Source organism: Limulus polyphemus, unplaced genomic scaffold (assembly GCF_000517525.1).
Source record: "Limulus polyphemus unplaced genomic scaffold, Limulus_polyphemus-2.1.2 Scaffold1130, whole genome shotgun sequence".
Lineage (NCBI taxonomy): Eukaryota > Metazoa > Arthropoda > Merostomata > Xiphosura > Limulidae > Limulus > Limulus polyphemus.
In genome coordinates, this window is record NW_013666740.1 from 1 (window position 1) to 14,394 (window position 14,394).

The following is a 14,394-nucleotide window of genomic DNA, read 5'->3' on the forward strand; positions in this document are numbered from 1 at the left end:
GTGAATATGACTGAAAATTTTATTTTTTTTCTGAAAAGGTGGTGTCTATTTACTTGTGACAACGCTGTGTATTTCTACAGATGTTATGTGAAATAATTCAAACCCAATGACATTTCTAACGGACAAATCTAGACGGCTAGGTCTAACAAGGTTTAAATATATATAATATAACGTATTAGTAGTTTAACATAAATGTTTCTGATAAAATAAATTCTCAGGTGTAGTGGTATGTTTAAAAATATAAATATGAACGTAACACTTTTTTTTTTAACTTTTCATCATGGTACATATAATATTTCTGACAAAGAGCAATAACACTAAGTATCCCTGTGTGTTTTTCTGTTTAACCCCCCAGTGGCACAGCGATATGTCTGCGGTATTACAACGCTAGACACCGAGGTTCGATAACCGTCGTGAGCAGAGCAGAGATAGCCGATTTTGTAGCTTTGTGCTTCACTTCAAACAAACAACAACCCTTTTTCTTTTTTTGTTTCTATCACGTCGCTTTTTGGAGCCTAGATAAGTATTGTATTACTTCGTAGAATTTCTCTCTACATAATCAAGTTACCAGTAGTAATTGCTTTTTCTTATTCTTTTTGACAATGTTTTTTTTATATATATAATTTCGCGCAAAGCTACTCGAAGACAACCTGTGCTAGCTGTCCCTAAGTTTGAAGTGATAAAATAGAGGGAAGGCAGCTCGTAAACACCACACATCGCCAACTCTTTACCAACTAATAACGATAGTTACCGTCACACTTATAAAGACCCCATGTCTGAAAGGGCAAGCATGTTCGGTGGCGGGTTTCGATCCCACAACCCGCATATTGCAAGCGTTGATAAAAGTGCTTTGTATTTTTTTGTGTAATTTAATCAATATCATCATACTTTGTTTTTAAGTTATTACTCATGGGGAAACAAAAATGCTCGTTCACGTTATCTGTCTTTTATTTGTAAGATTCGCCAAAACATGTTTGTTGCCTGTATCGTTAGCGTGAGAGAACAGTTAAATACAAACGACATTGGTTCTTACATTGGCTCTTAATCGTTAAGACTAGAAATGAGGTTGTCTTTTTCGTTATAAATACTAAGTGTTAAATTTTTCTTTTTATCCTTACATCTAATATAGGCCTATTTAAATTTACATCTCGCATGTTTATTTCCTTTTAAGTTAAAATTAATTGTTAGAAATACGTTGAAAACAATATTTATTCGTATATATACATATATATTTAGCTTCTTGCTTGTTTGTTGTTAAGCGCAAAGCTACATAAGGCCTATTAGTGCTCTGACCACTGTGGATATCGAAATTCCATTTTTAACGTCAATAGATCTCAGACTTACCGCTGAGCCACCACAACGCAATTTTTTTAGCTCTTTTTACAACGAATTTATGAAAATGAAAGCTGTGCGCGAATGTGTGTTGGAACCTGATACTAAATTAATACCAAGTAAGAATAGGTACATGTACTTAAAGTTCTTGAAAAAGTATCCTTTAAAACTTTCCTGAGAGTCATTACAGTTTCCAGTGGATCACCTAAAGCTTATGTAAACTTCCGGTCATGGTGATCATCATTGATATCAAGTCATCTGTAACGCAATAAGCTCTAATATGTTCTATGATCTTTATAGAATTATTTGCACACTGTGTATTAGACCGTTTGTGTCATGACATCTAAAATATTTGACTTCGCACACCCAGCCTAACATTCAAATAAGTTTGAAACAATAACGACACCTATCATTATGTGTTCGAGTCTAGGGTGGAATTAAAGGATGCTTCCGAATTTTTTATTTCTTTTCGTTGAGTTTGTTATTGTTGTTAAACACAAAACTACACAATCAGTTGTCTGTGCTGTGCCCAAGGAGTAGTCTTGAGACTTACTACTCTGCCACTGTTTTTTTGTCTTTCTTTTTCTGAGATGCTCAAACTACGACTGCTAACCATTTCACTATCATCAATACCCCAAAGAGTACGACTCTTGTTCAGAAGGAGTTCAAACTCGCTATTAAAATCTTGTCTTTGTTTGATGATGATCAAACTACGACTGCTAACCATTTCACTATCATCAATACCCCAAAGAGTACGACTCTTGTTCAGAAGGAGTTCAAACTCGCTATTAAAATCTCGTCTTTTTTTTGATGATGATCATGTATATTTATATATTTTTTCAAGTAATAAAATACCAAAAGTTTCAAGGTAAGTTACAAGTTTATTTTCATTTTATTCAACGTGGCCTGCGGTATCAATTTGGGTTCACTAACTGGAGGTTTAATGATACTAAGTAACCGAGTGTGTTTCTCCCTGAATGCTGACTGGGTTCGTGGTACAGAAAGAGACGGGGCGCAAATCCAAAAATATTTATTGAACACAAAAACATAACACAATACAATATAAAAGAGAACACTACAGTAGGGGAAAAAGTATTTAGAGGCTATGTAAAACTGGTAAGAGATATTGCTAGTTAGCTAAGCTCAAAGCTACACAATAGGCTATCTGTGCTCTGCTCACCACGAGTATCGAAACAAGTCCGCAGACAACTACTGTGCCACTGGGAGAGCGTCAGAGATATTAAAAACCTTTAATAGTTTATCCTACCAGTTCAATGTTCTCCCCTTTGTAAGCTACATTAAATCAAATTAAATAAAGTAAAATAAAATATAACCCTGACAAGTTAAAGTGAGATTAAAATGAAATAAATGCAAATGTTTAAGTAAACTCTAACTTCTTCTTCTACCATAATCCAAAATTACTTTAAAATCAGTTCACTAAAGATAAACATATTAAAACAAAATAAATGTTACATTAAATTAAACCAAAAAAGCTGATCTCAAAGATTTTTAAATTTTTAAGCTCTCTGAAAATTCTAATATGGTCTCTTTAGTCGGAGTAAACCTGGTTTTAAGTACAAAAACACTAATATTAAAACAAAGCAGGTGTTGCACATAGTCCACGTTCTGTAAACGGCTCATGCATACACAGCATACTGGGTGCAGTCCTTAACTATCATCCAATTTACTGACAAGAAAAACAACTGTCTCTCTCACAATGTCACAAATTATCTTTCTCTGATAACAGCCAATTAGTAACTACATGTGATGTTTGCAATAGATAAGGAAAGTTGAGTACTTACTAAAATGAATAATTATGCCCAAATTTAGAACTATGAAAAATACAATAATTAAAAATACTTACATACTAATGTGAAGCTTAAGTATGGTACAGTCCTGATAAGAGTTTCTGTTGAAATGTTGTTTATGAGGTTAGACCTATCAGTGAATTTATCGTTTAACAAACATTACTGTAATTTTTTTTTTTTTTTGTCAATTTGTTGGACTAACCTTCGCAGTAGTTTTACCACATAAACCAAAGGAACCTGTCTAACAATAGAGTACAACACTGGTGTCAGAAGTGTGGCTATTTTTGGCAAACATAAAGCAGAGCTTTGACAAAGCTCAACTTCAAAATGACAACAAAAGTACGAACCGAAATTAAAGATTTGCTGGAGATCATGAAACAGTGGAAAGAAAAACAAACATAAAGAGATAGAGCATTAACAGAATATCAAGAAGAAAAGTGACAGAAAATTTACAAAATAACAAGAAGAAAGAGACAGAAAAATAAAAGAAGACCTAGAAGAAATAGAAAATAAAATAAAACTAAGTTGATAGGGTCAGAAATTTAAGAGAGGGGTTAAAAGAAAGAAATGTAATATTTAAAGAATTAAGAAAAAATAAATATGATTTAAAACAATTCTATTGGAGATGTGCAGATGGATTACAACAAGAAGACTGAAGAAGTACAAAATGACATAAATGAATTCAAAAGCAAAGTACCAAAAGAAAACAAATAATTGTAGAAAAGAACATTAACATCAAAATAAAACATTTGGAAAATGAATTGGTAAGTGTAAAAAAATAAACCAGTCATACTTCTCTGCATCTGTTTAAGATGTTTGCTATAAAATATTGAATAGAAGAAACTTTTTGATCCACACCTGTTACCAATACTGTTGTGCCATTTGTGACTGTAGAACCTTCCTGGACTGCTCCTAATTACAGTTCCGAAATAAAATCACCCAATCGAGAAACTAATGGACTATGATGGAAAGGTACCATGGTAGGCATATCAAACTCAGTTAAAAATAATTTCCAGGGTGAATGTGTGGAACAATGAACAAGTAATTGATATTGCTATTCATTTAAAAGGACCAGCTTTAACAAAATTAGCCAATCCTTCTGCTGAGATCCATATCAACTATCAAGAATTGGTAGTTGTCTTAGCCAATGGAGTAATACATCAGAAGGAAGTATCCATAGCAAAGTTCTAGAGCAGAGTAAGGAGGAAAGAAGAGACCTTAGCTGAACTTGCAAAAGATATGGAAGGGCTTTCCAAATTATCTTACCCAAATGCTCCATGTGAATTGATGGATTTGTTGGCATGGGATCAATTTCTAGATGCCAAAGCAGATAAGGATATGAAAATATGACCGAAGAAAAGTAGGTGTACATCTTTAAAAGAAGCTTTCCAGCTGTAACTGTAACTTGAATCTATTAAAGTCATTAATAAACAACTATAGACATTATCTAGAAGTTATAGGATCATCAGATTAAATATTATTGAACTATCAAATCTTCGTGACAAGTCTAGAAGAACATAAAGGATTAGTTAGACAACTAGTTACACAAAATGAGGGAAGTATACCACAATACAATAGGTGTCTCAAGTGTAACTTAAAAACATATTGCCAGAAACTGCAGACAAAAACCTAAGGGGAAAAAATCTTCTTTCAAAGGAAGTCAGAAAAAGGGACTATTAAAAGTGTAGGAAACATGACCATTACAGCCAAGACTGAGTAATCAATAGCTGTTATTAAACCAAAGAGAAAGTACCTTAAGAATAATATTCTCAGTGCCCAACCAGATAAAAAAAATATTAGCTGGAATTATGAAGTAAAGCTCAGCCGATAATATTCCATCTGCTCCAAATGAGATAAGAAGTTCATTGTTTAAAGAAATACATAGGTTTGTTGATGATAAGCCTTAAAGTATGTTGATATGCACTGAACCTATAGCTACAATTGTTTGACCCAATTTGGTAATGAAAGATATGAAGTTGTTTCCAGATATGAAAAAAGATGAACTCATGTGAACTGCAAATGAACATAAACTTCCAGCAAGAGTAAAGTTGGAAGTTATCTTTACTGTAGGAAGCTTCTCTATATCTCATGAAAAGTGCATATTGGGAACTGATTTGATGCACACACAAAGACTGGAGGTTAAGTTAGCTTCAAATAGCTTCACATTCTACGACTAAGAAACATCTGTGTACTACATGGCAATTATTACACCATAGGTTAAATGTCCAGAGATAGCAAGGATGATAGTTATTGTATCACCAACATGCCAGGACTTATTACGAATAAAGTTACATCTAATGACTGTGGCAACAGTAGAACCAAACTTTCCAGCCATCCCTAATTTAGCAGTGTAAGACTAGAGGGAAGGCAGTTAGTCATCACCACCCACTACAAACTCTTGGGCTACCCTTTTACCAATGAATAGTGGTATTGACCGTCACATTATAATGCCCTCATGATTGAAAGGGCGAGCATGTTTGGTGTGACGAGGATTCGAACTAGCGACACACAGATTGTGATTCGAGCGCCTTAACCACCTGGCCATGTCGGGCCCTTCCAGCATATCTTGAGTGATTAATCATTGCAAGAACTCTTGTGGGTCTGAAGAATAAAGATACCTTCATCAGGGCTGTGAACACAACAAACCATAAGACTCAAATTAAATCCAGATGGGAAATTGCAAGATGTGAAACTAAGCAGGTGGTACTTCCACATGAAAGAATATTAGAAATAATCACTTTTTAACAAGATTTATGAACTCTTATGTCAAATCCTTACAGAAGGACAGTTTACCATCCCACTTACAAGAGCTGTGGAAGTCCTACAGTTAATCAAAGCCATATAATACACGAGTTCCTCATTAAATATCAATACATTCTCCAATGGATCTTATAACTTAGGCCAAATCAATTCTCATAAGATTGGAATTGGAAATGGAGCCCAATATTTCAGTTAGCCAGATGACATCCATTTGTAAAACAAGCTGATGCATTCAAAGGGATAGACTGGAGTACTAGTCAATGTACATCAACTATTTTATTTGTGGAGAAGGTTATGTCAACAAGGTTCTCGTGGATTACCAGAAAGTAAATGAAGTCATAAAGAAGGGTGCTTACCCAATCCACTGCCAAGGATTGACTCTACTTTAGATGTTTTATGTATATCAAAATGGCTTTAAGCATTAGATCTGAGGAGTGGATATTGGCAAGTGCAACTCAACAAAGCAATTAGGGAAACGACAGTTTTTACTGCAGAAGCAAAGAGTGCTGGGTCTACTCTATGGAAAGAATGTGATGACCTCAAGAAAAAGAGTTGGGCCAAAATGTTAATCACACTGAAAACGTGACAGGCTCCCAGGTTAAAATATTGAAAATGAAACTAGAGAAACTGCAGAAAAACGAAGACTGTGAGAACAAGTACTACCCTAACTGTTAATGTAAGCTACTACAGTAGAGTTATCTGTATTAATTAACAAAGTATGTGATAAAGAATGGGCAGAAACTCAAGACAGGCACCTAAAGGTGTAACATGTTAAGGCGAGTTTCTTCTTGAGGAGTCCAAGAATAAGAATAACACTGGTTTCCCAACACAGTGCCTCAACCCTTGAGGCAGCTAATCATCACCACCCACCACCAACTTATGGGCTACTCTTTTGCCAACGAATAGTGGGATTGACCGTCACATTATAACGCCCCCACGGCTGAAAGGGCAAGCATGTTTGGTGTGACGGGGATTCGAACCTGCAACCCACAGACTGTGAGTCGAGTGCCCTAACCACCTGGTCATGCCGGGTGTTCATGGTAAGAGTAAGTACCAGATAGAATATATTAAGATACTGAAAAACTGTAGATATGCATTTCAGAGTTCTAGAAGTTATGTAAATGCAATATTCAAACTGTAAGATGGACTGAAGTATCTTTTAACTTTATATGAATATCACTTAACATTCCGACTTATTATGGATCCGAGTTAAACTTAAACGATCAATTTACAGACATATCTTGAGTACAAGTACTTTTGTAATACATCTGACTTTTTGTGTACAACATACTTGTACATTTCACTAAAGGCTTGTCTTATCTCTTGTAAATGCGGAATTATAGTCAACATTCTTTCTCCAATGTATCGAGCCCATGCAAATTCGGTTAGTGGGAAACCAGTTCAGGTTAAATACCTGTAAATATATAAAAAAATGCATGGAAAGTTTTGGTTTGTGTTTTAGTGAACATTCCTCAAGAAGCTGTAAAGCGAAACGGTGAGTGTCTAATTAGATAAAAAAAAGATTTTGATGATATAAGGCCGTTTATTTCTAGTATTAATAACACAGTTAGAGTAAGTTGAGAACAAAGTTTTCTGACAAGTTTCAACAAAAACGAACACGACTTTACACACCTGTGCTGAAGAAAATAATGAGTATATTCACATAGGAATGCAGAGAGGGATTTGTACAAGTAGGTGTGTTGCCCTTCTATTGGTAGAGGGGTTTTCTGCATGATACCTCATCATTTTGTAGCGCAAATTCTCGTGGCCACACATGAATTTAGATAGGAGTTTTTGCAAGGCCAATGGCATGCAAGTTTCTGAGGCAGAAATACACGACTTTAAGAGGGAAAAAGCTGTCTGTGCATGAAGATTAGTATTCATTTTGAGATATTGAAACCTTATCCTCATCTGCTAGATGGATTATGGAAAGCATGCAGGAATGACTGATGTGCCTTGACCATGACAACCTTATGTTATAGATTTATGCAATGGAAACTAGGTTGCAGGGTTATTGTAAAGATGCATAGTCATCAGAGAAAACATGACTGGACATGAAGGCTCCACCATGGTTTTAATATAATGCACTCAATATTTGTACAAAACCATTAAATAAGAAAAGAATGAACACAAGATGCAGAAAAGAGAAAAATATATTTCTGCTTAACAAAATATATTTGGGGTTGATGTAACTTCAAATTAAGAATAACAATGTACTTTATTTCTGAAAATGTCCTTCATACTGAAATGTGTATTATCATGATTTTACTGAAACTGGTTGGTAACAAAAAGAAAGAAATTGAGTAAACATACTTAATTTATGATGAGCTACAGACTACATTGTATTTCAATTTAATGTCAGGTTTTATTAGTAGTATAAAGGGGCCAGATTCTTTACAGTAGATGTCAGAACTGTGACTTGTTTCCAATAATTGGTTTGTTTGGGATTTCATGCAAAGCTACACAAGAGCTATCTGTCCCTAATTTAGCAGTGTAAGACTAGAGCGAAGGCAGCTAGTCACCACCACCCACCACCAACTCTTGGGCTACTCGTTTCCAAACGAATAGTGGGATTGACCTTCACATTAAAATGTCACCATGGTTGAAAGGGCGAGCATGTTTGGTGGGATGGGGTTTCGAACCTGCAATCCTCAGATTGCGAGTCAAGCACCCTAACCACCTGGCCATGCCAGGATGATGAAATAGTGGCTTTTCACTGGATGTTTGTTTTATACATTCTGCATTTTACTTGTCCATCTAGTTGCAACAGAACAAGTATAAAATTAAAAGTACCATAAGAATGTTAAGAATATGAAATATAATTGGCATAAGAACAATAAGTTGAATTTGAAAGCTCAATGATTCCAGCTTCTAACATTGGCTCAACTTCCTGCTTTATCAGGCCTCTCATTGCATAGGTCTTCACCTTGACTGGATTCCTGGTCATGATCTCAATCTTGTGTTGCACAAGTTCTGTCTTGCCTGGTCTATCTCTGTACATCTGCATACTAGAACTGTAGATCTCATAGTTCTTTCTTCTGCTTGTCAGGCAATTCTTCAATGATGTTGACATCTTTGTATGTATCCTTTCCACTCAGCAGTCTTAAGTCTTCATCTTCTATGGCAAAGTCACCAACTTCTGGTTCTGCATCTATGATGGCCACACTTGCAACATCCATCTCTGCTTCAATAGCTGTAACTGTTGGGTCTTCAACAGATTGGCATGGTAGGTCTTGTTCTTCCCATTCACTTTCACCTTATAGTCCATTCTGTTGAGAACTTCCTGTACTTCAAAAGGTCCTTTTCACTGCATGGTGAGTTTGTTGTTGTCTGTAGACAGCAGAACTAAGACCTTCTGTCCGACCTTGAAATTTTGATCTTTGGCTTTCGTGTCATAGAAGTGCTTCTGACTACCTTGAGCTGCATACAAGCTCTCTCAAGCAAGTTGACAGGTCTTATTCAGTTGGTTTCTGAGGTTTAACACATACTGTTATGTGTTCCTTACTTTTGACTCTTCTTCTCCTGTCCATAGTACTTTCAATATTTGCACTGGACCTTGTATTGTTCTTCTGTACAGTAACTTGAAAGGTGAAAATCCTTTACTTGCTTGTGGGACTTATTGATAAGCAAATAATACTGCATGTAAGTACCTGTTCCAGTTATGTGGTCTCTCACACATCTTCTTCAGCATGTTCTTTAAGACTCCATTGGCTCTCTAGCAAAGTCCATTACATCTAGGGTTGTACGGGGTGGTAAAGAGCTGTCTCGTATTGATGAGTCTGCACACCTCTTGCATCAGTTCTGAAGTAAACTTGATCTCTCTGTCACTCAGGACTTCTTTTGGAAAGTCCACTCTGCAGAACACTTTCACGAGGGCTTCTGCCATTTTCTCTGTCTCTATCCTCAGCAGCGCTGTGGCTTTTGGATAATGTGTGGCATAGTCAATTACTGTCAACACATACCAGTTGCCCTTGTCAGAAAGAGGTGCTAGTGTCTGATCAAGTCCGCAACTACTCTGCTGAATGGTTCTTCTATGAGAGGCATCTCACCCAGTGACCTCTTGGCTACCCTCCTTTGGCAGATATCATATGACCTGCAGAATCTTGTTACATTTCCAATGACTGCCAGCCAGTGGAAATTGCTGGTGATTCATTGCTCCTAGTGTCCTCCCACAATCGATTCATGAGCCAAACACATCACTTGAGTCTGGCATTCTGTTGGTACTATGATATGTTTAACTTCTCCAGCATAATTGCTTTGATAGATCTGGTACAGTATTCCCTTCTGGTTCTATATTGTGTAAGTCCCTTTCCCCTTTGTCTTGGCCTCGACTTTCTCCCTGTGCTGTCCCAAAGTTTCTGCAGTGAAGAGTTTTCATCTGTGCTTCCTTCAGTTCCTGCAGATCTACATTCGGGATGTTGCCTTTTGATACTTGCAGGGACTTCATGTCTTGTTTTCTCTTCTTTTCTTGAGCTCTAGTGGTAACTGCAGATACTCCATTCATCTTCGTTCTGTCTGGTTTCTCCAAACTTCTACTGACTGGTACATTTCAAATCACCAAGTCATAGATGGGTGCCTTCACCTACTGGCATGTTTTAATTTGTTGTCACCTCTCAATGCTTGTCACATACTCCAATCACTACTGTGACTGTTGATCAATTTGCTAACTTGAGTTGATCATCAGTCATACACTGATTAATCATGGAAATAGAACTCCTTTCTTGTGGTGAATCTGATGAGTTATCTCCATTCTGTTTCTTCTGGCAGCAGCATACATGGTAGCAGTCACTTTTTCTTGTTTCTTACCAACACCATCTTTGTAAGTAGCTCTAGCTGCTGTATGTTGAGATTTATGTTATTGCTTGTTGATGATGGACTTGTGCTCCCTTTCAATGTGCCCTATTTTATAACAAATATAGCATCTCTCTCCCATTTGTCTGTTAACCTCCTGTCACCTATGGTGGACTCCTGCTTCTGGTCAGCCACCACTGTTTTCAACTTTAACTGGTTGTTTTTAGTTTTGCCACTTATACTCCCTCCATGGGCTTCCATATACTGTTCTGCCAGCTTGATCATCTTGTTCATATCTTTTGGGACTCTCTCCCTTAGGAAAATGTGTTACATCAATTGAGCACATGATCATGAACTGTTCATGTTTTAGTAAATCTGCCAGTCTCTCAAAAGTATTTTTGCACTTGACCATATCAGTCCATCTTGTGAATTATCACCATAGATGTGCCACAAACTGAAATGTAATTTCTTCAGTGTCAGGTTTTACTTCTCTGAACTTCTGAAGAAAACCTTCTTCAGTAAGTTCATAGCATATCAGTAAGGCCACTTTTAACTTGTCATATTACATAGCATCTTCTTTCATATCTCCCCAGGAAAACATCCATATCATCTTTCTGTTCATCAAATCTGGGCAGCTTGGGTCAGCTGGCTCTGACCTCATTGTCATTCTTGGTCCCTTCATCTTTCTGTTGGATGAGTTTTACTGTCTCAATTTGAGCTCTTATTTTCTCTATTTCTAGCATCTCCTTTCTCTTCTTTAACTGAAGCAATTGGATATTTTTGAGGAAATTTTACAATTGCTACAGAATTTTATTAATTCAAAAGAGTTTAAGAATAAAATTAAAACAGTTCTTCAAGTTTAAGTAGACATAGACATATTAAAAGAGGCGACAAGGAGATGATCTCTCAATACTGTGAGAAACATCAGAAAACTTGGTATAAGCAGATTCCCTTGTTATTGTCAGCATATAAAAGTGCTGAGAATGAGTCAACTCAGGAAAGTCCATTTTTTCTATTGCATGATAGAGATGTTATATTACCTATGCAAGAGATAGTGGATCCTAAGAAAAATAGTCATGCAATAGCTTATGACTATAAAGCAGAATTACTACAGAGAATGCAGTTAGCATTTGAGTTAGCTAACAAACATTTAACCAAAGCTGCTGAAAGTAGAAAAAGACAAGTAAATAAAAAAGCACAGGTTAGTGATATAAAGTTAGGGGATAGTGCATTGTTGTACACCCCAATAGTTAAGAAAGGAAACACTAAAAAGTTAGCAAAGTTATGGAAAGGTCCTTTTAGAGTCACGAAGCAGACTAGTCCAGTTAATTTTGAATTTCAAGAAATCTACGGAAAAGGTAAACGGCTAGTACATGTGAACAGGTTAAAGAAAGTAAAAGGTTATAAGCCTTATCAGTATGAGTGTGTAGAAGAAGAAACTAAGAAATCAGAGCATGATAAGAGTATTCTAGAAGAGGCTGATAACTTAAGTGAGTTTGATTCATCTTTTTATGATGAAGAAGAAATAATAGAACCAGAATCGGAAATGCTAGAAACAGAAAGAGATGATAACATAATATTAGGTGATGAGGTAATAACAACAGAAGATACCCCAGTTCATAGTGGTAACAATGAGGATAGTGCCCAAACAACTGAGGATAATATTCGTAGTACCCAGTGACAACACAGGCTGATGTAGTGACCCATGACTATAACCTTAGATCATGCGGTTCTAGATCAACTCAACCGGAAGTGACTCATACAAAACAAAGGAAATGAGTATGATTCAATCCTCAAGTAGTCGTACACAAACTTAAAAGCAACATAAATACAGTTAATGCTGTATCTTCTGAAGCCAGTGTTATTAATGCCTTTAATAACATGACAGGCTACTTGCAAAGTTGTAAAGAGTCAAAGTAGAATAAGATATATACCTATATTTGATGTATGTTATGTTTAAATATATATATATTATATAAGTATTATAATTAATCATATTATTGGTAAATATATCTATAGGTTTACCGAGATTCTTATACTGTTGCTGACGAAGACTGAAACCAAACAAAATGTGAGTATTGTGTCAGTAGAAAACAAGGTAGGTGTAATTTTTGTTGAAGAGGGTAATTTCATATCATCCGGAGATAAATGGATAATTGTAGAAGATATACCATTTCCACAGTATGTTAGGTTACTGATAAGATTACAGGAACAGTTGGTATTGTTTGAGAAATCCTTGAATGTGAATACTTATGTCAGTTTTGATACAAATGGTTCAGCGAATGTGACTTCATATCACATGAAAAATCAAGGGACAGCTATCTTACAGTTAGCTAGGATATTACAAGAAAGACTAATTAAAAATTATAAGACTTTAATTAGACAATATCATGATGAGATAGGTGAACTGTTATTATAATTAAAGATATTAAAGATAGCATATCTATATCAGAAGAACTAGACAGAGACGAGTTTTAATAAATGCAGGTGGAAGTATTCTAAAATTCTTGTTTGAAACAGCAACCACTGACGATTTACAAGAATTAAATGAAAAGGTAGAACAAGAGAGACAGGTATCTAAAGAAATGATTCATTTAATAGAACAGGCAACTATAATGAACTCATTAAATCAAATGAGTTACATGACCAAGAAATTAGAAAGGTATCTAAAGCTTTAGTAAATATTACTAATACATTGATACACAATAGAGTAAGACAAACTGAGTTACATAAAGCAGGAATGGAAATGTTAGTTTTTAACACTAAGATTCAGAATAATCTACAACAATTGTCTTTTATGGTAGGAAATAGTAGGACAGAGTTAGCTAAGTTAATACAAGCATTGTATGTAGCTGCAGATAGAAAGTTAAGTTCATATTTTTTACCACCGAGTAAACTAGAGAGTGTTAGACAAAATTGAAAGGAGATTACCTGCACACTTACAGTTTGTAATACCTACTCATAGTGATCAGATTTACACGTATTATACATGTGCTGACATAAAGACAGCTGCTGTTAGAGACACTCTACGAATGTTTATAGAAATACCCTTAAAAGCAATTGATAGAATGTTTAAACTGTGTAAAATTATATCCTTACCATTAATGATAAATCATTCTCTAACTTTAACTACAGAAAGTGATAAACCATACATTGCTGTCTCGATTGATCAACATACGTATGTTGAAATGATGGAAGAGGACATGTTAAATTGCATAGACGGACCTATCAGAGTTTGTGATCCTAAGTCAGGCATTTATTCAGTACCCATTGTAACTATATAATATTTACAGGATTTAAGAATAGAATAACTGAATTATGGGAGAAAAGAATAATTATTCCTAAAACATTCTACTTTTATAAAACAAGAACTCCAGGAACTTGGTTATTTAATGTTAAAGATGAATTTATTTTAGTGTGCCCAAAATCAAATGTACATCACTTTGACTATCATGCTAAAGTAATTAAGTTAAACAATAGTGGTTATCTATAATTAGCTAGAATTTGTTTAGCTCATGGTCAAGGTATTACCTTGCCCTCTAACTTTAGAAGTGAAACTAAGTATGTAGGAACTCGATTAAATGTAAAGATTCCAGAATTACAAGAACTATTAACTAAAAAGAAATTACAACTAATTCAGAGTATAGATGTAGAATCAGATATTAAAGAGTTGACAGATATATTACAAGACACTAAACATTTA